This window comes from Apodemus sylvaticus, chromosome 5, assembly GCF_947179515.1.
Source record: "Apodemus sylvaticus chromosome 5, mApoSyl1.1, whole genome shotgun sequence".
In the NCBI taxonomy this organism is placed as follows: Eukaryota; Metazoa; Chordata; class Mammalia; order Rodentia; family Muridae; genus Apodemus; species Apodemus sylvaticus.
The window spans coordinates 59534467-59560581 of record NC_067476.1 but is presented as its reverse complement, the minus strand read 5'-3'; the positions used below and the strand labels follow the sequence as shown (position 1 = coordinate 59560581).

The following is a 26115-nucleotide window of genomic DNA, read 5'->3' as shown; positions in this document are numbered from 1 at the left end:
GCACACCTGAGTGGTTAGCTACCTTTCTGAGCCACTTGGATATGGCATGATGTAACAGAGGGTGGTCTCAAGCCGGAGACAGAAACCAGAAGACTCTCTCATATAATTCTTTACATGACCAATGACTATTAAATGATGGCTATCCCAACACACCAGAAAAGCAAGATCTGGATTTAAAATCGCATCTCATGATGCTGATAGAGGATTTCAAGAAGGACATAAATAACTCCCTTAACGAAATATAGGAGAACATGAGTCAACAGGGAGAAGCCCTTAAAAAGCAAACACAAACATCTCACAGGTATTACACCCCAAAACTGTTGGAGCTAGGCTTCAAGATGGCTTAAAAATTCAACAGTTTCCACTACAGACAGCAGAACTCGGGTTTTTTCTGTGTTTCAAAATTTAGAAGTGTGTAAATAGCCACTAGAAATCCCTAGAAAAGACATTAAGCCTTAAATTTAATTTTAAGAAATGCCAAGAATCATTGCACAAGAAATATTTATTAGCCCAGAATTGTCTTTTTTTTCTGTTCTGTGTTGCTATCAACACTAAATAGAAAAATTGCTCCGTTGAATTATATAAGATCAAATAACACAATAAGTTCTCTTAAGTATAAGTTGATAGAATCGTCCAAATGTCAGGACCTGGTGTCTCAAGGACCCTCCCTAGTAAATACTTCAAGGTCTTTTGCAAAGAAATAACACTAAAGTCACAGAAATATGAGGATTTGAAACCTCATAAACATAGAGGACTAAAAGAGTCAATATTTGACATCAATTCACCCTCCTGATAAAGTATCCCTGCTTAGGAAGTATGTGTTAAACAACAGAGATGTTTCCTCTGTGCTCATATAGTAATGGGTGATAAAATCCAATGATATGGAAGTCCAAATTTGAACAGGGCTATTTTTGCAAGAGGACTTTTTTATTTATTTGCTACAAGATGTTCACCAATTTCTCATGCTTATTTCTGAAAAACTGCCATTTGAATCAAAATCCATGTATTTAGTAAACAAATCATGAAAATGAGGTCAAATAAGGCCTTTCATGCTTTATATAAACACTGCTGATTATAAAGTGAGAAGATTTGAAAGATGGAATAATTGCCTACACTCCTTTCTTCTTAATACTCTTAGATAAGAATAGCCAAAGGGCTGAAGACATGACTCAGCAATAGGTTGCTGGCCCATTGTGCCACTCCTTATAGAAAGAAGCTGTGTTAATACTCAAAAAGTCTCTAAATAAATTAGAAATTAAATGAAATCTTTAGCCCCCAGTATTTGATTTTAAAGAGATAATTTTGGAGTGGGTGAGATGCATCAGTAGGGAAAAGTGTTTCTTGCATAATCCAGAGGACCAGTTTTCCCAAACTGTCCTTTGGCTTACACATGTGCCTACAGTTACATAGCTACACACACACACACACACACACACACACACACACACACACACACGTAGACACACATACACACACATGCAGGCACACACACATACACACAGACACACACATGCAGACACACATACACACATGCAACTTGCTTAGTTATTGTAGTATCTGATGTTCTATGCACATTTGTTCATTTGTTTATGGAAAAATAAATTAAAATTGTGCCTTAATACTAATGTTTCAAATGTATGCTATCAAAATCAGCCACATTTTATTGACTATTAAATACAGAGCTAGGCAAGATGAACTCAAGCCCTCAGGGACTGTCAGTGCAAACCTATTGCCAATGACCAAGTGCCCCAGAAACTGTAGACCTATGCAGCTCTAATCTTGAGTAGTAATCCAGGGCAGCTGAGCTGTGAGTGCAGGAAAAACCAGACCAAATGCTGGCAGTGGGGTGTTGATGGACATGTGTGGGCTATTCTGTGGTTTGAAAGGGGGAAGAGGAGAGTGATGTTCAAAACTCAAAAACTCTCCACATGTCACTGACACTTACCTTAGTTCTTTAAGATTTATGTGATTATAAGTACCTACCTGTTTGTTCCAAACTGATTCACAGCAAAGCTTGGTGTATTCTTATTTAGATTCAGTGGATGAAATAGAGCTATGATGTGCAGTTCTAGGATGGACAGGAAAGCCTCATGATGAGGGAGATCCTAAGCCATCTCATCTTCCACCATTGCCATTTGCAGACACAGCTTGATAAGGAAGCAATCAGTACTGTATGGAGAAAACAGAAGCAAATTATTCTTACATTACTTACCCAAGCTGAAACAATAGCCTCACTCTACCACATGAGTGTCTTCCCCCATTGCACCAAAGCTACTCTGCACTAGATCCAAAATCAAATACATGAAGATACCTTAAAATTATACATGGTATATTGAGGCGATGGCTTGGCAGATAAAAGTGCCTCCTGTGAAGGCATGAAGACCAGAGTCAGCAAAGACCCATCATGTGCATAAAAAGGTCAGGGTCAGGCACTGAACCACACTTCTGTAATCCTAGCACCGGGGCCTAGAATCATGAAGATTCTGGTACCTCACTGCACAACAAAGTATAAAGGTATACTCTGCTTCAAAAAGGAAGCTAAGAAGTACTAGAAGAAGGCTCCTGAATTTAACTTTTGGTCTCCACACACACATGTGTGGGCAAACATATCCTCATATACACTAAAGCATGCACTGCATGCTTGCACTAGCACACACACACACACACACACACACACACACAAATAATAATAATAAATTCAGAAAAGAGAAATTATACATTGTGAGCCTGCTCACTTGATGCCCATCAGATCCTAATGCTCAACTCTAAACTTGCACAAAGGTGAAGTGCACTCTATGGCATGAGCCTTAACCAGAAGTCCACTAAAATTCACTCTTCCCTCCATCTTAAAAACAGATCCAACAACAAGCAGGAAAACACAGCACCTTTACTTCCTGCCAGCAGTCAGTGTAAACTTGACTGTACACTCTTGGATCACTAGCCTGCAGACCAGTGTTTCTCTACACTTCTATTCAGTTCTTTCTACGAGCTGAGAAACCTGAAGGACACAGGACATAAAATCCATGGCCAGGTATATAAGAAATTGGCTGGAGTCAAGGATTCATCAATTCTATTGTCCTCACATCTGCTCTCTGGAGTTAGGAACTAGATGCTCGGGTGCTCTCGTCCATCAAGCCACGGCACTGTTAGACCTCAAAGCTGCGGATGGAGTTTTCTATATGTGGCTTGTTTTCCATTGCCACAGAGAAGTAAGGGCAGTTCTTCAAATATAAACCATAAAAGCTGCCAATTGAGACCACTTTCCTCAGCCTAGTTATTAACAGAAGTGAAACAACAGAAGCTAGCTTTTAACCTGGCTGCCATTTCATTCCCAGTTTGAAAACGTGCTGTGCCACTGTGTGCATGCAACTTGGTAGACACAGCTAGCAAGCCTCTCTAGCAGGTACTTTTATTGCTATAAGAGTGAATCTGTAAAGGTCTGAACAGGACACATCCACATCACAAGCATTGTCTCAATCAGTGTCAAGGCGGCTGCTTTCTCAGTGTCCATATAATTCATTTTCAACTGAGCATTTAAGTTGTTCTCGAGAGAACAACTTCTGAATGTCATGCACCACTGGCATGGCCCTTGCTCAAGCCCCATCTTTGGTCTAATTAACTACAATTGTCTACTAAGTGAGACCAGGCCCATCTTTGATCAAAACTCCATGCAACAGCTTGAGTGTTATTTTCAAGAGTCAAACCTAACAACACTACTCTTCTTAAAATCCTTTAGTGACACTTAAAAGATGAAAAGGGAAAAAAAATCCCAACTGCTTGGATTTTTGAAAATGCCCTGTTCTATTTTATTATTTAATTGTACTTTTCAGATTCTAAGTACATTTCTTCCTCCATGTTCTTCCCTTAAAATTCTCTCACACACACACCCTCCACACCCTCCTCCACCTGCACAGCATCTCTTTTCCTAATTGTTACAGGACCCTTTTACATCTTGCATCACCATAGCACTCGGGGCTCTTCTCCAGCCGGAACCAGTGAAATATGCTCAGTAGACAATCAGCATTTGTTGCAATGGTGAGTGAATTATTAAGAACTGACACACAGAAAGGTTCACCAATGTGTTAAGTGACAATGGATAGCAGGTGCTATAGCTCCTGAACAATATAATATGTTCTGTTTTCTAAATCTATAGCACCATAAGAGAGGCACGTGAATGCATTGCTTTTTACATACTACACCATGAAGTCAGGAATTGTGTTTGGTTTTTTTTGTTTTGTTTTGTTTTGTTTTGTTTTGTTTTGCTGTTGTTTGATTGGTTGTTGTTTTTATTTTGTTTTGTTTTTTAATTAATCATTGCATTCGTTTACATTTCATATGACGTCTCCCTTCCCGTTTGCCCCTCCATAAACCTCCCACCCCATCTCCCCTCTCCTTTGCTTCCCCACCCACTCACCCACTCCTGCCTCACCACTCTAGCATCCCCCGATGATAGGGCATTGAGCCTTCACAGGACCAAGGGCCTCCCTTCCCACTGATGTCAGATAAGGCCATCCTCTGCTACATAGGCAGCTGGAGCCATGGATTCCTTTATGTGTACTCTTTGTTTGGTAGTTTAGTCCCTGGGAGCTCTGGATGGTCTGGTTAGTTGATATTGTTCATCATATGGGGTTACAATCCCCTTCAGTTCCTTCAGTCCTTCCCCTAGCTCTTAATCTGGGGTCCCCAGGATCAGTCTGATAGTTGACTTGAGTATCTTCAGCTATATTAGTTAGGTGCTGCAAAATCTCTCAGGGGGACAGCTATAGCAGGATCCTGTCTGCAAGCACTTCTTGGCATCAGTAATAATGTGGGGTTTTGGTGTCTGCAGATGGGATGGATCTCTAGGTGGTGGGGTTTCTGGACAGCCTTTCCTTCAGTCTCTGCTCCATTTTTTTGTCCCTATTTTTCCTTTAGACAGGAATAATTCTGGGTTAAAAATTATGAGATGGGTGGGAGCCTTTCCACTGGAGGTAGTCTATATGAGTTTTCTCTACCCTTTGTTTTGTTTCTTAGTAAAATGTCTTTCTCTTATAATAAGAGAAACTGTATATCATGAAGAGAATGGGGCCTGGTCTGGAATGGTTTACAAACTCACTCCCATATTTGTATTCTTTGTTGATGCTACCCCATGACCAGCCTTTTGCTGCTGGGAACATTCATTCAAAGTGTATGCTTCAACTCAACTTGCATATGCCTTCCCTATGGGGATATTTTGGGGAAATTTTCAGGAGTTAAGATGTGGGCTCCAAGCATCAGTGTATTGCTTTATTATGATCCCTTATGTCTTTGACAATTTGCAATTCTATAAATCACAACATAAACATAATTTTTAAATAATTTTATTCCTAGGTTCTAATTCTCCCAGGGAGTCATGCTGCTTAATGAATTTAATAAATCATTAAATAAACAAAATGAAGTTGAATATTATATAAATAGACATGAAAGGCTTTCTCTGGATGGAATTTGAGTGTATAAATGAGCCAAGAGACTTGACTGGTGAGAAGGCAGTCACTGCATCTCAAGGGGGAAAAGATGAGACTTACAAACAGTTGCCTAGGGGTTAAGGTTAAAGTCACCTTTTCTCCAGATGCAAGCAGTTACTCTAGCTTTCATTTTCTCTGACTAGTAGACCTTTTTCTTGTCACACTGTGGACAGGTTCCTTATAGACCAATAATTTCAAGTTTCTGAAAGTTCAAAATATGGCAATATGACTCTTTCTTTCTCAAAACTGTGGAGGCTTCATTGCTTCTCTGTTCCTTCCAGCATCTCCAGTACCTATGCCCTCCTAGTTTATCGACTACCCAGCTGATATGCAATGGGAATTCATCTTGTACTGTCCTTACAACTTCATTCTGTCCTTCAATTCTCCAGTACTTCATGACTATGAAAAAATCACCAATTCTATCAATATGAGTGTCCTAAACATGACTTTTAATTAATATTTTTAAAATACATTCCTTAACTAACACCTTTTGGTTGCACAAAGATAAATTGTGAACAAAGGCCAGAATTATGTTTCTAATCATACAAACCACTTATTATAATCTTATATTTTTAAGGGAGAAATGGAAGAAGGAGGATGGAGGGATGGAGGGGGGAGAGACGGAGGGAGGGAGAAAGAGGGAGGGAGGGAACCAGCCAAAGAAATTAGCATTTTGTTTCACACTCTCTCCCTCTCATACAGAAGCAAGGGGACAGCCCCAGAGTGGTCAGACATATCACAAAGCCTATTGTAATGATCTTCACATTTGTTACAACCACACCTTGACAATGCATATCTGAACCTTTTCTTTCTGGTCAGTAAGAAGGCTATTATTATCTAGAGGAGAAGAATTAACTGAGATTTTAAAATGTCATGAAAAGGTATTTACTTGTAACTGCCATATCTTATATTTTATAGCATTTATAACTGAAAGGTTCAGTACTTTCTTTTTTAATTTTATTCGATATATTTTTTTTATTTACATTTCAAATGATTTCCCCTTTTCTGTAAGTAAAATCTTTAGCAAGGCACAGTGTCTCATGCCTTTAATCTGAGCGTCCAGCAAACTGAGGCATGAGGATTGCTATCAGTCAAAAGCCAGCCTGGTCAATATAGTAAATCTCAGAGCCTTGAGTTCAGCATGGCTCTCCACCTCAAAAGTAATTAACATGTGCTATGTGTAAACTTCACATCTAGACTAGCAATGAGCTCCGGCCACATATGGATCTTATGGGAACAGCACATTAAGAGCCATGGACATGATAGGACCAACGCATTAAGAGTCGCCAGACTCCCTGCCTGAAAACAGAGAGCATCTGGCACTCCTGACTGCAGTGAAGTCACACTGGCTCAAACTTGTCAAGGTACAAAATGGTGGGATTCTCAGCCTCAAAAATAACATATATACCATACACTTCGAGGCTCAAGAGCCATTGAGTAAGAGGAGACACAAAGGGTGGGAGAGTAAGAGCCAGAGGCTGAATCAAACGAAGCAATGCCTTCTAGAGTCAGCAGGCAGCCACAGATAAGAACTCAAAATTTTTCCTTTAATTCAACTTAATTTGAGAACATTTTAAAAAAAAAATTATGTTTTATGTTTATGTGTGCCTATGCACATGCATGCATGCTATACGTGCATTTGCCATTGTATCTGTATAGAATCAGAGGACAACTCGCAGGAGTTGGTTCCCTGCTTTTGCCATGAAGGTTTCAAGTATCAGTGGGACGGTAAATAAGAGGGGTTGTTAATCAGGGATGTGGGATAAATACAGAAGTAGTAATGAAGGTAAAACAAGAGTTAGGTATCTGTAAGTCATAAGGACTTATACTTTTAATCTCTCTCTTACAAAACCAACTATAATAGAAATAACAAATAAATATAATAGAAACTTATTTCTATTATAAGTAGACTGTGTAGTCTAAACAAAACTTTACTATCTAGGCTGGCAACCCTCCATCTAAGAGCCAAAGGCCATCTAACAGACATCCCCTTCCTGCCTTGCCTGGCCAACAACCAGGCATGAGAAAGCCTCTTTTTGAGTTTTCGTCAGAATGTTCCAAGAGTCTCCTAAAGCATTACAGGCTATTAATCCTTGGTTGTTCCCAGAGGTGGAAAGTAAGACCCTATTGTTGAAGACACCATGCACTCCCAATGCAGGACCCAGAGGCCCTTGAGCTGGAACTAATGAGAAAGCCACTTTCCTGAGGGTAAGCTTTCACAGAACCAGAAGGCACAATGCAAATTCCAGAAGAAGGAAAGCAACCGACAATCCTACCTAGCTACAACACCAAGATCATTTTTATTCCTTGTGGCAATCCTTTTCTAGGACCTAAAAATCTTTTAAATTTTACATTTATTTGTTATATATTTTTCAGTGTTTTGCCTACATGTATAAGAATACATTCTTTGCATACCTAATGCCCAAGGACATCATCAAAAGGCGTTAGATTCTGTGGACCTGGAATTACAAATGGTTGTAACTATCATGTGGGTGCTGGGAACTAAACTTGGGTCTTCTGGAAGAACAGCCAATATTCTTAGCCCCTGAGCCATCTCTTTAGCCCCGTGTAATTTACCAACTCTTAACCTGGCCTATGATTCTCTGCCTCTTACATCTTTGGCTGGATCAATGCAGTATGTAAGAATTTTCACCAGTATTTACAAAAAAAGCTAATACAGATTCATTAAGCTCTATCCAGATATCTCTTTCTGCAAATGATATCTTTGCACTGTTTTTGCTGCCAAATGTCAACATCTTTGACCTCCCCAGTCATGACCTGGACTCCCTCCTTCTTTGCTTTCTCTGTAGAAAGTGAGCTTTTCAACTACTGTTATTATTAGAAGAAAAAAAAGCAACAGAAACTCACTTTACAAATAATGCAAAGTACAATGGATTCATAGGCTTCTCTTAGTTCTGATGATTTCTGAAGCCCAGGGAAGCAAAATGCTCTTAAAGGGCTCTCCCTTTTTCGTTTTGTATGTTTTACCACTCAGATAGAGAAAGCCACTGCTCTATCACAGAGCTCAACATGTGTTTTGGTGGGGAGTCAGGATTTGGCAGAAGCTGGAGGAGCTGGAGGCCAACTGCTGCCCCAAGACACAGGTGGGTCAGCTGATGATCACCCCTGGATGAGAGCAGCTCCAGGGCGCCTGCTGATGGCATCTCATCTCTGACAGTGTTCTGCAGTTGAAGTTGCCCTTCAACCATGCAGACTGATCTTTTGAAACAAAAAGGAGCAAGCCCCATCTCTGTGGCACAAGCTTACTAACAACACTCATGTGCCCTGTTTCTACCATCCTTCTTTAATCTAGAAGTAGAAACTTGCAGCACAGAATTCCCAGTTTAGCTAACTCGATATCATGGAAATGCATCACATTGTTCTTTTGACATCCTTTTATGGATAAGAAACCAATAACTGAATCTTAAGTTCCTTTATTTGACAAGCTATTCTTGGAATTGTAACAAGAAAAATCATAACACAATCAAGCTTCAAAATTAATTTCTTTTTTTTCTCACCAGAACACAGAGAGTGTTTTGTGTCGCCTTGTACTGCTGCAGTTCACTCCACTGTGTGTTTCACAGCCCATAGCCAGGTATATCGCCAGATAACTCCCTGTTACCTATCCTAATATCCCTTGGTCATTAGGTTGAGTCATATATTGCCAGTAGTTTCACGAGTATTTATCAGAAATGTATGACATAGTTATAGTTATGCTTGGTTCCCATGGATCTTTTAATATTAAAATTGTAAAAAAAGTGTCTGGTGACAAATAGCTTGCATATCTAAACATTGATCCAGAAGAAAACCATTTTACTGGGAGTTGTTGTTGTATTACACTTGTTTGAAGGCATAAACACACACTTGCTTTGCTGCATACTTCAGTTAAGTGCACAGTTTTTCTCTGTGGCACAAGCCATTTTTCATATAAAATGCGTAGACTTGTCACCATCCATTGAATCCTGCTTTCTCCAACATAGTTTCTTAATGTTTGAGATGTCTTGGTTCTCATGAGAATACTTGGAAAGCACTCAAAATGTAAACATAAGTCGTACACAGTTTTCAAGGAGCTGGAACCTCTTCAACCCATTTCCAGAGCCTGAAGATGTCTAATATTCTCCCAGCTCAACATCCTATTTTTCTTCTTCAATGATGGCTGTCATGAAGAACAGTTAAGTTTCTATGACACTAATTGCAATGTACCATATCTCATGAAAAAAAAAAACCCTTTGGGGTTGGAAAATATTTTATAATTTTTTTCCTTTCTTTTTAAGAATCATGAACATTTTCATAAGCAGGGACTATCCCTCTGACAGTGTTTTGGGTTAAAGTTGCCCTTTGTCCATGTAAAAATATTTGCATTAGCAGTTTGAGCACCCTGCTGGCATAGGACTTTGCATTTAAATGATGTCATGATTTTTAGTATGTTTTTTTATCATCCTGGGTTATATGAGGATTTATTCATCTTTTCTAAAATGGTCTTCTCTGATCCTATTTTCTCCCTTTAGGCCAAGACCCTCGATTGCTCTCCTCCCCTTGTGCTGCTGATGTTCTGTGAAGGTTTGGGAGTAGGAGAAGCCCTATCAAGGAGGAACTTTCTGTTGTGGCAACTGAACACACTTGCATTTGCATAGTTACGTTTCCACAGCTTAAAAGCTGCCTGTCCTTCGCCGAGATGTGTTTCTGCCTGCCCACATCTATAGAGACTGCCTCCTGGCCACACGGCCATGCTGTCCTGATTTGTAATTTGTTCTGCCATGAAACTGAGTGCAGCATATGTTTTGCCCATGTTTTATGTTTTTAGCCCTTTCCTCATTAGTATAGTTTGTCTACCCAAATATTTCCAACTGAAAATATTCTTGACATTGTGGTCCTTATTTGTAAAGACAGTGAAAATACTTTAAATCAAAAAAATGTATACCTCATTAAAATGTTATTATCATAATAAGAAATATTTACCAGTATGGAGGAGAATGTATAAACATATACCTTAATGTGCCTTCTTTGGAGTGAGGCAGCAGAAGACTATAACACATTGCCATATCCTCTCCCAGAGGGTTTGGCCATGGACCAACATGCTGCTCCTCCTCCTCAACTCTATATGTCTGGAGCGTAGTATTCTCAGGGAGAAGGGGCTTGGGGGTGCCCAAAAGCTGAAGATCATAAGGCTTAGCATTGTATGGGGCAGTGGAGGCAGCACATTCCCACACTCCTCTAAAGCCCTTCCCTCCCAGCCATCCTCACTCTCTTCTGCACTCACATTTCCAGCTGCTAAGCAAGTTTCAAAATTCGTTGTCTCAGAGATTTTTTTAACCTCTCCCTACTCCTCTAAAAGATTCTGTTGGATTCTTGAACAGAGACGAGAGAGTGTGATGTCTTGATGAGATATGACAGATTGCTAGGGATTGATATGTCTCGGGAATGCATGAGTGTGGTATGTGTGCATGGGTATGTGAGGATTCCTCTGAGATTCTCAGAGACAATTAGATACCATTGTAGGACAGTCACTACCCACTGGAGTTTTGAAAGAAATAGAACTATGCTGGAAAATTAAGGGACTTGCCATTCTTTTGCTTGTTTGCATTGTTGAAATGTATGGGTCCGGTAGGTTTTTAATTAAAAAAAAAAAAAAGAAGAAAGAAGAAAGAAAAAAAGAAAGGAAGGAAGGAAGAAACCACACAAATAAAGACAACAAACTATTTTAGATTCTACCCCCCTCTAAGGTTGATTAGAAGAGGGCCAGTTGGAAACACATAATTTAGGCTCCTCAAGCTGTCTTTCTTATAATTACTGCATGAAGCATCTCTATACCAATACATGGTAACTTAAAATATATCCACACACACAAAAGCATTCTTGGAGAATAATCTTCTATGTAAAATAATTCTAGGCATCACAATAAAAAGTACATGTGCTAAACTAGAAGGTGAAAATTAATAAGAGACTCTCAGTGTAACCTTTTAACATGCTCAATATTATAAAACTGTGCACATTTATCAAATTTTAATTTCACACTCGCTGCACATATAAACAGAAAGATCTAATTTGGAGTTGTCTAAACAACTTTCAAGTTGTTTAATTCTTGACAAATCCCAGGAATTGAAAATATTAGTTGTATGATATTAAAGCTATAATTTATAACACAAAAGGCACCTACATATGTTTGGTTACCCAATCAATCCTTTGTTAGACCTTTTAAAAAGATTGCCCTTTAGAATGGGCTCATTTTTGATAACTTTTTTTTTTTTGCAGAATAGAAAGTAACTTCAGAAAACACAAAGCTTCCTAAATCTTCCTAATTGTGTCTTCAATTCTATACACATTTATGAGAGAGCTCAAAATAATTGCTGATGCTGGTGTAGTAGAGTACACTAGCATATCTTGTTTTAAAAAGCATGCAGCTGTTCTTTTGAGAGCCTTTAGGAGGTGAAATTTCATGACTCACCCACGTGGGATGGACCCAGAATTTACAGCTTGGACATGGAATTTTTCCAGCACTTACTCTTTACATTTAGGGGTCCAAGGCTAAGTTTGGAAATACTGTCTTTATACCACACATTCAAGACTTCTCTTGTATCCAGCAAGGCTTTAAAGCCCAGAGTGCAAAGCTATATGCTTTTACAAAGGCACAACTCACCCACCAACTAATGCACCTTCTAACATTCTTTTAGAGAACTCAGATGTGGATAACTCTTCATCATCTAAGGGCTATAGTTTGAGGTAGTTATGGTATGGAGTAACAGCAAAGGATTTGAGAGCATAATTATATAAGTAGTGAAATGTCAACTGTACCACTAAAGGAAATATTGGCATTTGACCCAATTATCTTACAGAGCAAAGATTGGCATTTTCACCTTATGATATGGGACTGTAGAGAAGGATATGAGGCAGCATCTGGGGCTCCAGAGGGCTCTATCATCCCATGTTTTACTGTGGAACACAACCCACCCAGAGCATCCGTATTCCTTCAGGTCTACCCAGTGATTAGTTAGGTCTTACTTATAACTTCTGAAAGCATCACCTCAGCTGTGAGTCTGGGATTTGAACACATGAGCCTCTCGGGAATATTACAGACACAAACAGCTTCCCAACGTTATACCAATGCTACTTGCTCAGAAGCCACCTACTAGCAGTGTCCCATCAAGCCTGGATAAGGAACTTGCAGTTCATGAAGATTCGCATCCTTAACTCTTGCTGATCTGGTAGGTATTAATACCTCAGCTTCTCAGGCACTGCATTGGGAAATTTTTGCAATGTACATACATACCTGGAGACTGTCTTTGTCTTCCTAGGGCTTAGCTTAGCCTTTCATTGACTTGGCCTCCTTTCTTTCCCATTACCATTGTCTAGAACTTAATTATTTTCCATGGTGGAATTCCTCAGTAGACTGATGTTCCACAAACTTTCACCTAAACACTTGATTTTAAGGAACTGTAATACAAAACAGTAATAGAGAAAATGTTAGAGAAGGAAGATAGATATATTGATAACTTTGATGTGTCATCCTGAATGGGCTATCAGTCCCCAAATGTTTGTCTAAACATCATTTCTGGGTGCAGTTTTGAGGAAGCTTCTGGAATATTAACATTTGAATTGGTGGACCAAGGGAAGCATAGTGTCTTCCCAATATCCCTTGCAGGCCTGAGTGGAACAAGATGGTGGGCAAGAGTTAACTCATCTCTCCTCACGATGATATCTGAGATGAGGTACAGTTTAGGCTTTTTCCTGCCGTTAGTCTTTGATTTGAGCTAATGTTACTAGCCCTCTTGATTTCCAGGTCTGCAGACTACAAATCTTGGAATTTCTCAGCCTTCACAATGCCTTCAGTTAATTTTTAACAATCAGTAACTATCACATATCTATCCTCTATCCCCTATCTATGTTTCTATTTACCCACCCATTGTCTATTGATCTACCTATCTGTTACTTATCCATTCATCGAGCATTGCTTTAGATTTTTTATCACTGCGAAAAGGGGCCTGAAAATTCAACCTAAGGGCTTACTTTGGCTTATGTTCCAGGGTACAATTAATCAAGGTGGCACATGCATAGCCATGAGAGCAGCTTTATATGTGACAACAGGAGTATGAGACAGGTGGCTACATCATGCACATAATCAGGAAAGAGAGAAATGAATACTGATACTCAGCTCATTGTTGTCTTTTTCTTTAGTCTAGGATCCCCTTGCTTATGGGCATGTGATGGTTCCATCTACATTGCGGGTAGGTCCTCTTTCCTTGGATAAACTATTCTAGATGAAAGAAACTGAACAGGATCTCACTATTTAGCCAAGGCTAACCCGGAGCTCTTGCTTGTCCTGGCTCATATACCTTCTAAATGTTGAAGATGACACACATATGCCACTAAGTCCAGCTGTGGATATTATAAATGAGAAAAAATTCAGGAAACTATAAACTTCAAGTCATGACAAAGACGTTTGAATATATTTTATTAATTAGTGCCTTGTCACAACTCTACTTCCACACGTGCTTAGCTTTGCGAGCTTTGATTACTTCTTCATAAAAGTGAAGTACCTATATCAGAGCATTGAAAGCTGGTTTAGTCAGGGCTTCTGTATAAGAGAAGGGTTAATTTTAATCAGTAGCTGAAATCGTTTTTATTGATTTTGACATCAGAGCTTCTAAATTCCAATGTGATATGTTGAGTAAATTTATTTCCAACATTTAAATATTCTGTCAGTCTGAAATATTTAAATATTTCTTTTCTGTCTGGCTGTCTTTCCTTCTTTCTCTCAGCTCCCACCAATATATCCTAATCAATCTTATTTGCATGATGATCTCATTGACAATGATGAAGAATATATAAAATCCATCTGTTTAAGTTTCACATGGAAAAATACAGTTTACTACATTAGTTGTATGTGTGCATGTGTGCATATATGTGTGTATGCACATGTGAATGTGTACATGTGCACCGCAGAACACATATGAGGAACAATATCCAAAATTTATTCTCTCCTTCCATTATGTAGGTGACAGAAATAGAATTTATCACCCCAAAATTCTAGAAGAAGGAATTTTTAATGCTTTTACTATAAAAACAATGATTAGGCATTGGGAAAATGACTCAACTGGCCAGGTGCCTGCTGTGAAATGATGGGCACCCAAGTTTAGATGCCCAGCACCCATGGAAAAAGTGGTTCCCTAGAGTAGAGCTCACAAGATAGCAAGCCTAGCTCAATTAGAAAATGCCAGGGTAAGCGAGAGACCATGTCTTAAAACATGAGTTAGAGAATGACATGGAAGACACAATAATGTTGACCTTGAACTTCCATATGTAGGCACATGTATGCAGGCACACATATGGAGATATGACAAGAATTTGGGTCAATGGTTATTTTTAGGTCAATTTAAGCATCAAACAATGGGTATCTATGGTGAAATGTTACATGCTGCTGCTAAAATATTTGTAATGTAGATGTTTTATGCATTTTTAAAATTAACTTAAAATAATATCCACTTCATAATATGAGGCAGTAAAGCTACATGATCAAATTCTTCTACAGAATGTATCAGTGTATTGATATGTCTGGGTAAATTATCTCTCCTGCAAAGTAGATCTGTTTTCACTGAGTTATGTCCTAAACTTTTCATTATGAAAACTTTCAAACATGGAACAGCAGTACACATATCGTCTGCTTTTGGTCTCCAAGAGAGAGTAATTCTGTCATAGTTCTTTCATGTCTGCATTTATCATTTCATGGCACCCTTGACAAGTTTGCACAAAGTTCTCTGACTCTACTAAACTTTATTAGCAAAGATGAATGTGATTTTCTAAAATATGATATCTTATGATTAGATGTGTAAAACACGGCTTGAATAATAATAATAATAATAATAATAATACTTTTCTGAAATTCCATATGTACTAAAATAATGTGTGTACTATTTGTGGAACTTACCACACATGTCACATTAGCTAGTGTCTTTCTGACAGGAGCCAACTGTTATAACCTAACAACGCACATCAGTTGACTGTAACCAAGAGAACTCTTCTGATCCACTCTTGAACAGAAGCCCCTGGATGCTCACAGCCTTGCAATGCTGTTCCTATGGGTGTTGTATGACAGGTTGAGGCATAAGCTGGAAAAAGGCAGAGTAAGTAGGAAGGGATAATGTTCTGACTTGAGTGAATATGCTCCCTAAAAGTTCATGTGCTGAAAGCCTAACTCCAAATCTGTACTCGTGGTAATTAGGATATGGATCTCTGGAGGCAATGAGGGTCAGATGAGGATAAAGAGTGGGACCTTCATGATGACCTCAGTCATTTGTCAGAAGAAGCACAGATATGACATCCCATGCTTGCTCTGTCTCAGGCCATACCCTCCACTGTGGTTTAACACAACAACATGGCCCTCACCAGATGTGAATCCAGATGGTGTGGTTGGGAAAGTACTAGAGCATTCATCAATTTTTTCTATGGTTAGGGACATTTTCATAACAAAGAATCTAAAATTAAAGTATCATATGGCAGCCATGTACCTAACAGAGAGGAAGCTGATGATCTGAGACAGCCTAGGAACCTGACCTGACCAAGATTACAGCACAGGCTGCTCTTCACACTTACCTTTGGTTAACAAGAGCCAACTCTTGCCCCAGGGATGTCCCTTTATTACAACAGGAAAACAGAAGTTAGACTTGAATTTGTCTCCTCATCCTATATGTAGGTAGCATCTTCTCAACACAACAGAAAGGGATAGAGTAACAAATTAACACTTGATTTCCAACCTTCTTTCCTGGTTTAGGTTTGGACTCTTTATGTGACCACTTCAATGCAGTTTGTGTGCCCACGGTGAGAGTTTCAGACATCAGACCACAACACTGATGTAATATTAGATGGATTTGGAAGGAATGGGCAAACAGGTGCCTGATGGGTGGATCACCTTGGTGAGTCATAAACCTACCATCAACTAAGATGCTTTCTTCATCTACATTTGTGGATGTTTATAGCTTAAGGACTTTCTTGTTGGGTCCTCTTTACTTTAAATATACTGGTAATGGTAAAACTATATGGAGTAACTGCAAATATATACAATGCATATATTTTCGTTAACATAACTATAGCTTAACTATTAATACAACGTTGGTGATAGAAATACTCAGAAGTGGCAATAACATAGTAAACATGGAATTGTGTTCCTAGCTCTGTTATATTCAGGATTAGAATTACTGTCATCTCCAGATAAGGCAAAGACAAAAATACTACAGGTTTTTTAATTCTTTCAGATCCTATGACATGAACTTTGATATAGGATTAACATATGTATTTTATGTATAGAATATACATGCACATGTAGGTCTATGTTTCATGTATGGCAAAGGTCTACATTAGTCATGTCTTTTTTTTATCATTTTCCCCAATTATTTTTTTGGAAAAGGGAACCCAGATATTGTCATCTTCAAGTCAAGCCCATACCCGCTTACTAGCAAGCACTAGGGATCCTCCTGTTTCTGTCTTCCATCTCTGGGATTACAAGCACACGCTATCATGCCTAGCGTTTTTTTAAGAGTAAAAGAGTGATCTCATTTCAGCTCCTCATGTTTCACTATCAAGTACTTTATCTGCTGAACCTCAGAAAAATGTACTTCTGCAAACTATTTCATATCACAATCAGTTCACTGTTTTTATCTTGGCAAATCATGTTGTTGACATTTCAGAAGCATGGGAGATCTTAGCTATAAATCTTTGTTCTTTATGAGAAGTCTGAGATTCAGAAAATAAGTCAGTTAGCAAAGACCATGTGGAACTAGAATGCAAATCAGCACACTCTTCAAATTTATTTCTCCCCCTACTGCTCTCACTGGGCTTTGCTGATACAAGGTCTCTCTAGATATCTAGATGTCAAACCCCAAATCCTCCAGCCTTGGCTTCTCTACAGATGGAATTGCAGGCATATTCCATTACATTCAGATTTCAGATTTCTGTTATTTAAGCAGAGGTTGTGAGTTCATATTTACAAAATCAATCAAACAAAAGCCTCTGTCATCCATAAAGGTTACGGATTGTAGTTAAAGAAACAGAAAGCTTTCTCCATACAACCTGGATTGACGGCCCTGTCCTAAGTATCTCTCCCTCTCCCTGCTTTTATTTTCTCTTTAGTGGTGTAAGTATGTGTCTTTATGATAGAACATGTGTCCACTCTTGAGTTTTACATGATAATTACTGTAGAGGCCTTCAAGCCAAGTGCACTAATGCCCTTTTAGAAAGGGTCCTTGGAGAATCGCTAACAGAAGAGAGTAACTGAGTTTATTTTTAAATGATTCATGTAATTAAAGTTTAACATAATTGGACATGAATTGTTCTTGGAGTTTCATTTCTGTATCCTGAAGTACACATGGTAGGAAACTTTTAGTCATAAAGCATTTCTCTCTCAAGGATGTAAATGCCTTTGACATTGCTGGATGGTTCTGTCACTGAGGGAATGGGCACCATCTGTCCCTGCTTAGCTGTGCTGAGAGCATTGACCCGACAGCACACGGAGAAACCGGAGAAGCCTGGTAGAGTATCGCCATTCCTTTCTAACCCAGTAATGAGTTATCTGAAGTGTTAGAAACACCACGAGTTTCTCTGAAATGAAGACAGTGGAATTATTGTCAGTCTGGAAAAGATTAATTATGGGAGTTCAGCGGGAGAATGAGACAGAAGCTATCTGGGTTCAGAACCAGTAACCTTTTCCAGCTGTCATGCAGCCGTAAAAAGGTAGTCAGATACTCTCTATTTGCTGGGGATTTCACGGAGACAGCTGAGTTAGATGGAGGACAGAAAGCCTATTACTATGAACAGAGGCTAAGCAGTGAGAGAGTTAGATACTCAGATGAGGACAATGTTGTGCTTAATCTAAACAAACCCGGTAATTGCAATTCACCTTTCATCCTAATCTACTACAGTCAGCACCAAAAGAGAAAAGAACACAGATGTCAGATGGTAGAGGCTTAATTTCCTCTAACCCACACATCTAATTTTATAAGCAGTCTATTATCTCTACTTACATTACATATGTGTAGCTAATTAACTCGTCATATTCTCCCCGAAACATTAGCTCTCCTCGGTCTTTGGTGCTTCCACTTTCTATTCCCAGAAACAGCTTCAGTTAGTCCAAAGCCTCAGCTCACCATGAGCGCAGCCCTTCCCCCTTGCAGCTACTTGCCAGCTGCTCATACTTCCCAAACACATCTCGACTTTCCCCCTTTTTCTTTGTGTTCAATACCACAGCCACAATTCAAGATATTTCATCTCACTATTTATACACTCTCTAAATATTATCTACTGTCTTTCCTTATGCTCAGTCTTCTCTAGACTGAGGGTTTTTTCCCTCTACAGATCAGTTTAAACCACTATAGTCCTACGTTCTCAAAATTCAGCTACTCTAAAAGTATCCGTGAACTAAAGCCAAAATGTGCAAGCAGTCACCATGATTTTGTACCCAGTGACTCAATGCTTTTGATCTTGCTCTGTACTTCCTGCCCTAAATGTTCTTGCTTGAGTTTTTTGTGAAGTTTCTGGGGCCTGTGTAGCCATCACTTTCTTTATGTCCTTTTAAGGCCTAAGTCAAATCCTCCATAGAATTTCTTTATTTCCAAAGCTATGAACACCATGATAGGGTCAGAGGAATCCATCTGCTAATATTATAAGGATTACACATTGGAATCATATACCTATGGACAGCTACTATTTTTTCAGTTCAGACTATCATATTCAAAATGATTGTTAGATGGCCAGCACCAATCTGTAGCCGAAGGCACTTTCCAAAAAGAATTGAAAATAAAGACAGATGAGACCTCTTACCACACTTGGAAGCCTGGATCAACCTATAATAAAAATAAGGACTGGTGAGCCTGTAGAAAACTCACATGTGCATACACGTGGCCCATGTTTTCACAAGGAAATATGAGTGAATACTGTGGTGCATTGTTTGGTAAGGTAGAAAAGCGTGACCGTGACATCGAAACCAGAGGGATGGTTGTTATATTCTGATGGCAAAGGGACACCTGCTCTCCTTTCCTCTCACTCCACCCCCACATTCTATAACAGTCACACAGTCCCCTTACCACGCCTCTCTCGGGATTCCACACCTGTTCATTCTCTTCTTGGTCTTTGGCCCAAATTAAAATCACTTCTTTTTTAAAACCAATGAAAGAAGGAAAATAAATTCCCTTTCTTTTTCAATTTCTGGGCATGTTGGCTCTATTGTAGTTCCAACAATTTTCGTATTGGTGCCTGGGTTACTAATCTTGCTTGTTGTCTGCACCATGCCTACACTAATGGATAAGATCCTGGGTTGTAAAACAAAAATGGATAATTATTCAACTTGTGCATCACTAGGATCTGGTAAAATGCCTAATGAGTAGTATTTTCTGAGTCTGTAGACGTAAAAGGATGTATACAGGAGGTATGCATGCTTTAAGTTTCAGAGGAAAAGGAGACTGTCATATTCAACTAATTTACTGGGAAGGAACCTAAGAGTTAAAGCCAAGACTTCTTCCTCTCAGGTCTCAGGACAGAGCTAACTCCTGCAACTAGAGTGATCCATATGAAGTTGCTCACTAAATCCTTGCATACTGAAAGTAAGGACAATTCTGTGAGACTTTTTTATTTTTTTTAAAAAACACACAAAAAACGACTTCACATAGAAGCTTAACTTTCGCAGGCTTTATATATAATTACATTTCTTTATATAGCACATTTACAACAGATTGGTCAGGTAAAGCAAACCAAGATAGAAACAATGTTTGAGAAAGGCATATGTATCCATATAAGTCTTCTCTTCACAGTACTGTCAAATCATTAAGCTCAGTAGATTGGGGCCTGAACTAGTATTTTACTGACTGAGCTATATTTCAGCATGAAAAAATAATGAGGACTGTCTCCGCAGTGTTTCTGGTTCCGTGGGATAATAGACGACTAATGTAACCTGCTCACCATGTCAACTACTATTTTAGTCAGGGAAAGGAACCACGGGATTGGTTTTCAAAACAAATCGATTATTTCAGGTTTCTTGAGATTTTTGCAAGTGATTGCAAGCAGAGAGTTATAGCAGTCAAGCCTCAAGTCCATATTGTAAGCTGATTAACCAGGTATCCCATTTCATAATGGAGTCCAGCTGTGTCTATCTGAGACCTGGTGGTAGAGCAATTCCAAGAAACATTCCCCCATCAGCCCTACCTCTAGAAAGGACAAGGCTGCTAGCAAAGATTTTTAAAAACTGGTTATGCTTATACCATCATTGAGAGAAAACATTCCAGTTTTAACAAAGGTAAAGAATGTTATTAAAGGATCCATCCATGTAGCTCTATTTGTGAACATGAACTCTTTTCTTGGAGTTTGGGTTCCCATAGACAATCATACTAGCCTCTGGGGAATGAGAGGTCAGACTATGTAGGTCACTGGTATGGTAACTTCTTGCCTCTTCATGTGCATTCTTTCTCCAGAGCAGTTTTAAAGAATCATTTGCAATTTGCTGTTGATTTACACAGAGCCGCTGCTATATTGGGTCATTTTGGTCAAAATTGGATTGTATAAATTCAGAACTCTAGCCTGAGATCACTCAACTTTCTATATTACCAGATTTACACATTAATAACTCTTAGACTAGTTTCCTTTTTACCAGCTGTAACTGAAATGAGAATTTACAGCTTAGAATCTTTTCTAAAAAAATCTGAATGGATCAGACAAATGCCTAAAGCCTGTAGTGTAGCCACACTGTCATGGGAACACAAATCTAAAAGGTTGGGGTTCTGCATTTCTCTCTGTTCCTCCCCATGGGATGGTTCTCTCTACATTATTTAGTATGTACTCAAATTCCCAGCAAACCCGATGCCAAATGATAAATACAGGAGAATGTGGCCCATTGAATAAAACCGTCATCTGTGATCACTTTCTATCATCTTTATTATAACCTGCAACTGAAAGCAAGTAAACCACAATATTCACCCCAGGGTTTCCATTGCCAGCTTCCATTGTCTTTATGAATGGAGAAAGGAAAGGTAACATTTTGCTTGTATGCGTATGTGCCATGAGTTTTTGGGTCTCACACTTCTGAAGAAGCAGGGTGCCCTGTGAGGGAGAAAAGGATGCTAGGAAGTTGACTCATTCCTTTTGACTCATTCAATTCCCTTGGAGGTTGGGGGGTTGCAGGGGGGAAGCAGTCAATGTCAGGTGACATAATTCTCAGTGCACTTTGGAGAGCTTTTATTCCCATGCTCATGCTTAATGGCCAATTAAAGAGTTATTCCAACAGCTATAGTAGGTTGGCTTTAATTTTAAAACTCTCTTGCTTTTAGTTAACAACAAAATAAATGGTGAAAACGTTTCCCACTTATGATCTCTTTCCAAGAAAGACCTCTTCAATGCAAGGCTTGCTTAGGCATTGTTTAATCAGAACCTGGGAACAGAGACTCCAAGCAAAAATACAGCGGCGCTGAGGAACGGGGTCAGAGATGGAAGGAACTGAAGATGTAATATTTCTCAGAAAAAAAGAACCCTTCTATTCCTTACTTTCACACATAATTTTTAAACAACTGCTCTGTGGAGGACATAAGGAAAGCTGCTGCAAAGAGTGTGTCTGGTTGCACCTCAGTTCTCTCATCTGTACCTCCTCACAGGGTTGCCACTCACAAACAGTGCAAGGGAGGAAGCTGCTCCGATAGATGAGGTAATGATAGCTCATCATTACTCAGATGAGTAATGAACTGCAGGGCAGTTCATCCGTTCATCCTACTGACTGAGGAAAACAATAGAAAGCTTTGTAGACCAGATTCATGTAAGCCCGACCTAGGAAAGGAAACGTTGTCAGGTTGAAGGGAAGGGTCTATTCTAGGTAAATATAAAATAAGAACAAGTCACAACAAGTGGAGGAAGTATGGGAACAGTACTTGGCTTGATTGATCAGTGGACATAGCAAAGAGGAGATCAGACAGACATACCACTGAAGTCTGTTTTACAGAAAGGTTGAAAGCTCCATGGGCTTTTTTTTTTTTTTTAAACTGTTTATGTTGGCTCAGAAGTCTCCAGTAGAAAATTGATTCTTATTCGTTGTAGTGTTGAATAAAAATAGAATGTTTAAAAATAAACCATATTTTAAAGCTACCTTCCTTGGATGGGCTCACTAATGTCAGCTGCCCATACAACAGGTCAGCTTTGGACCATAGCCAGTGGTCAGTTAGACTTGTAGAAGGAATAGCGACATGGGAGCTAACCTACACTCCCCTATTTTCCAAAACAACAATGCAACAAAAAAACCACCATATACTGAGTGCTGTTCTTAGGATGTGACAAGCATTAATTATATTAATTTATTTATCTTTTAGAACTGTTCTCAAGTGGTAGGAGTTGCAGGATGAGTTTGCAGATCAAATAACTAACACCCAAGTCCAAGTAAAATCCCAGAAAAGCCCAGTCAAACTGATTTGACCTGGGCTAGCCACTCTTCATCTCTTACTTCACATAGGGACACCAGAGAATTCTGTATCCTTTATTATTGATGGCTATTCAGACACATTGGTCCAAAATGAGCCTCGGAAGAGCCTGAGGTTGAGCATAACCCAGTCTCTCCAGAAGCCACCACCTCTGCTTCACTCATTAGTGGAGAATGTTGTGGAATATGCCAACAGTGATCCATGTTCCTGTAGCTAAAACTACCAGAGTTGAGCTCAAACTGTAAATGCAGCATGGAGGACAAGTTGTGGGTATCCAATACTGACCCTGCTACACACCAGGTAGTTTCTATAGCCAACACCTCTTTGGTGCCTTGATTTAAATGTAAAATACACGGGGACTTCCTTCATAGATTTTTACCAGAAATTAAATAATGTAATACTAGGGATGTATGTACTTAAACTTTACTGGGGAATTAGTGAGTACTCATATACAATGTTAGTTGTTACTATTTTTAATCAAATATAAAGACTAAATTCAATGTGCTATGTTATAGCAGAAGCAAAGAATAAATACATTGTTGTGTTTCTTTAGGGCATTTGCTTGTCTCCTCTTCCTATCTCCCTGTCTCTATCTTTGAGACATTCATTTCTGTGTAAGTAAACAGGAACCCTGCCAGTCAGTGACTTTCCAAGATTCTCACAGAAATCCAAAAGCAAAGCATCTAAACTATGAGCCTTCCAGCCAGGGGGTCATAAATCACTTTTAAAATACAAAATGGAGTTTGGTTGGTAACTTGTTAGCCCTTATCTTTGAGAAGCTACCTCCACATCCCAGAATCCTTCAGTGCTCTGCTCGCTGAGGCTGAGCCATGTTCTTTAAGCAGATGCACTGTTTCTGATGTCTAGAGAAGCAGCACATGGTGATGTTGACAAGATACAGGGATGGAAGAAGATTAAGGCCCTTCAGCAGCTGAAAACTCATGTTCCGCTATTTTTAGATGACCATTAAACTCACAGCTTTTAATAGCATTTGAAAGTCGCATCCCACACACCCCCAGACTACAGTTACAGAGGAGGAAAAATATTCAACATTTTATCTGTTTATCTTCCAAAAGTTCCCAGGAGACAGCCCCGAGCCCTTAAAATACTGTACTCCATATTAGGTAACACATGGCAGGCTGACCTTACAGGCTCTTTTCTTTTAATGAGTGAATGGTCTGCAATCTTCCTTTTCCTCGGCTCCGGGCAGAAGGAAAGGACATTTCTCAGGCTCCTTGGCCCCCTAGATTGGAGATAGGCTTAGCCCTTGGGAACCTGTGATGGAAGATTGACGGAAAGGCTAAGGAACAAGGTCAACGTGTTGCTTCTTTCAGCTCCCTGCCCTTTGGAGCACCGTTAGTACTTCTGACTCTCCCAATTACAGATGTTCGTCTCTCACTGTATGTTTCAGCTGCAAGGATCTGGCCACACTGCATCTCTGATGGTCCTCCAGCTCTAGGCATGTGCAGTTTCCTGCTAATGTTAACCTCTGGGTTATTCACCATCTGTTTGCTCCTGGGCCCACAAACTATGTAAACTTCCCAGTGTGAAAGTTCCTACGTAGTGATCACGGTGAATATTTTCCGCCTGGATTTGATGCTCCAGTCTACTGTCTAATTCAAGTGTGCTGGTTGGAACTTTCCTTAATGACCTTATCCCAGAGTGAAGCAGATATCATTTTTAAGTGTTCACTATTCTCAGTTTCATCTATATCTATTTCAATGCGTCTCAGGGTCCCAGACACATGGGTGTCCTCAGATTTTGCATTCACTAATGACTTACTCTCTTTGTTCACGATCTAGGCTATAAATTCACAAAGTGCCAACTTTGAGGGAGTAAAAAACTAACACATTATCTTAACTTTCAATAAGATTTTCTTTAAGTACTGCCATAATATACATATGGCATACGTATATACATATACATGTATGTATTATGTACATGTATGTGTATGTATGTTCATAGGGTGCAGATACTTATGCATATGGAAGACTATAGGACAAACCTTTAATATGTTCTTCAGGTTCCATACATCCTGTGTCTTTTGTTTTGTTTTGCTTGAGACAGGCTTTCTCAATGGCCTGGAGTTCATCAAGTACACTAACTAGTCTCCCATTTTCTGGGACTATAAGCATACTGCTATGCCTGTTTTTTTTGTTTTTTTTTTTTTCTTAATAGCTTCTTAGGATCAAAGTTAGGATCTCATGACTGCAAGGCAAAAACTTCCTGGCTCCATCCTAGTTTTTGCTAATATAACACAATATCAGAGAGGAGAATTTACAGTTAGCAAAAACTTATTAGCCAATGGTTAGCCCTACAGTCTTGGAAGACCAAGACCAAGGAGTCCACATATGTCAAGAGCCTTAAATCTGAGGAGGTCCTTATGACTATGTCATCTTTTGGCAGAAAATAGACAGAAAGAGAAAGAGAGATCTGAGCTCACCTTTTCATAACACTGCCAATACCACCTATGAGACTAGCACCCTAAGGTGCTAATCATTTCTCTCAGTTTCATGCGAATAGTGTTACAATAGCAATCAAATTGCAGCATGCATTTAAAGGGTACAAGCTCAACCTATAGCATCCTCCATACCTGGAACCCTTCCAGTTTAGCCTGTCTGTTTAGTAACAATTATGTTCTCTTAGTTATATTTGCTCAAAATACCACACAATTCAAATCTACCCTCCTCACTGTGATTAGCAGTGAGCTACCACCAATGGGGAATGCTCACCATGGCTTCAGTGACCACTTCCACTCCTTGTTGTCATTGCCAAACTCAGACCCATCTCACTTAAACCTGCATGACTGGCACAGCTCACTTGAACCTGTTTGTCTGCCTCTAAGTGCCTACAATTCTCATCAGTCTTATGTAAAGTTAATCAACCTTAATGTCTTTCCCATAATTCTCCATCACAGCTTCCTTTTGCTGATATTGCTAATAGGCATGCTCAAATTTAACAAGATTTTGGTGGACTCCATTATCAAGATGCATGCCCAGTAGCAATCTATTGTATAAAGCCTCTCTTCCAGTCATTTTGATGAATTCAAGTTAGACTCTATGATTTACTTCTCCAAAATTAACCCCAAAGTAGATATGATAACTAACAACCTAAAGGTTTTTTTGTTTGTTCCTTTTTTTTTGTTTTGCTTTGCTTATTGTTCACCTACCAATCGAATATTAACAAGTTCTACATGT

The 26115-nt window shown here is 39.2% G+C and overlaps 1 long non-coding RNA gene across 1 annotated transcript in view; it reads right to left on the bottom strand.

Moving 5' to 3' along the window:
* LOC127685513 (uncharacterized) overlaps positions 1-18576 on the bottom strand; it is a 47249-nt gene extending 28673 nt beyond the window's left edge. The window contains exons 1-3 of the long non-coding RNA XR_007977888.1: positions 18494-18576; positions 12751-12914; positions 1984-2169 (exon numbers count right to left, since the gene is read on the bottom strand). This is a non-coding gene — a long non-coding RNA (uncharacterized LOC127685513). The remainder of the gene's footprint in view (positions 1-1983; positions 2170-12750; positions 12915-18493) is intronic.
* Between the last annotated feature and the right edge of the window lie 7539 nt (positions 18577-26115).